This window comes from Chinchilla lanigera, unplaced genomic scaffold (genome assembly GCF_000276665.1).
Source record: "Chinchilla lanigera isolate Chin_1 unplaced genomic scaffold, ChiLan1.0 scaffold00067, whole genome shotgun sequence".
NCBI lineage: Eukaryota > Metazoa > Chordata > Mammalia > Rodentia > Chinchillidae > Chinchilla > Chinchilla lanigera.
In genome coordinates, this window is record NW_004955468.1 from 7,487,884 (window position 1) to 7,489,434 (window position 1,551).

A 1,551-nucleotide genomic window follows, 5' to 3' on the forward strand; every position below is an offset into this window, starting at 1 on the left:
ATCCCCCCCCACCTTTGTTTTCCTTACCTTAAACATTGAAACGCGGGCGTCGGGAGCAAACTCGGGCACGTAAACGGAGCGTTGTAAAAGATTGTGTTCAATGAATAATGAAACATGTCCACATGATTGACTTGATCATTTTCCGGGGCTGAGGGGGGACGGGCGCCCAGCTCGCGCGCCTCGCTCGCCCACTCGGCAGAGCCCTGCGAACTGTTCCCAGCCCAGCCCGGGCAGGGCAGGCTCGGTTTTCATCAGCCTCTTTTCAGAATCGCCCCGTTCATTGATACTCATCACCCATCCCCAGTAGACATCCCCATCTCCGGCTCGGCCTCCCCCTATCTGGTAGGTGAAATGCATTGTACCATTAAAAACGCTCTCCATTGTCGCCCTGGCATAATTCACAGCAACTAGATAGGTCTTGCGGCATTTAGCTTTGATGAGCCAGAGACTGAACCCTTGATATAATAATCTACAAAGAATGGTGTGTGATCGTCCATTTTTTCTCTCTGTCTAGCAACTAAGAAACCATTTAACACAGCGCAGCTTGCTTCTGACCTTGAGCTCATGTAAACACACTTATTAAAATCTATCTATTCTCCAAGAGCTACATTCTGATTGTCAGACTCGTTACTGAGACATATATCAGCCCCTTCGCTTGTCACTACTTTGCATTCCTGCCTTTGACTAAAGAATTTTTTATCCAGCAGAGAGGGAGAGAGAGATTGCCACGGAGGGAGAGCCTAGAGAGAGGGAAAAGGGGGAGAGGAAAAAGCGTAATTCTTACCTGCTCCTGAAACTATTTAAAGTCTGTTTCTTTTCTGGGGGAAAAAAAAAAAAAAACTCCCGGGTGAATCTCGGTGGACAGCGGGACGCGGAGAATCAGTCACAGCCCGGGCGTTTAAGGGAGTCATCAGCGATCAAATGACGTTGATCCGCGCTGTAACCTTGTGGCGTATTTAATGTAAATAAGGCAGTTATGTTGCCAATCGCCGCGATACAAACACGAAGAGGTCCTCAGCCTCGCCTCCCGCGCCTGCCATTAGAGGCGACTTTATTTACAGACACTATTTAGGAGATCATGATAATTCTAAAACAATACTAGTGCCAAATGATTATGAAAATATGATTTTAATTAATCACGTAGTAGGCAGGGAAATTAGCATACGGTAATTAAACTTCGAGAAAAACGTCACGCAGGTTCTCTGCCTTATGGGTCCAGAATAATCATCAGGCGGTGGGCTCCAGGACTTAATTATCAAACAAAATAACTTTTTAAAGGCAACTTTGAAAGGCTGGTCCTCAAGGCAAACGTTTTTTTTGGTAAATAATATAAGCCGAGGTAACAAGGTGGAGATTTGAGTGGTGTGTGAGGTTGGGTTTCTGTGAGGGAGGGGGGGTCGAAAGAATGGGGGAAAAAGCTGAATAATGCAATTATGGATTCTCTGTCCTACAGTTGACAAAAGCTGGTGCCTCAAAAGCCTCTTTGTTATGGGATTATATAATGATCCTGGTGTCATTATGGGTAAAAAAAAAGAAAGAAAAAAGATTGAG

The 1,551-nt window shown here is 45.4% G+C and overlaps 1 protein-coding gene across 8 annotated transcripts in view; it reads right to left on the reverse strand.

The window, feature by feature from the left end:
* Znf536 (zinc finger protein 536) overlaps positions 1–823 on the reverse strand; it is a 439,406-nt gene extending 438,583 nt beyond the window's left edge. For 6 of the 8 annotated variants that reach the window (XM_005400099.2, XM_005400097.2, XM_013522537.1 and 3 more), the window contains exon 1: positions 28–403. The gene's annotated coding sequence lies outside the window, so the exon portion shown is untranslated. Of the gene's footprint in view, positions 1–27; positions 404–784 lie in introns of those variants that run through there. The other 2 variants (XM_005400098.1, XM_005400102.2) reach the window with 2 other exon arrangements.
* Between the last annotated feature and the right edge of the window lie 728 nt (positions 824–1,551).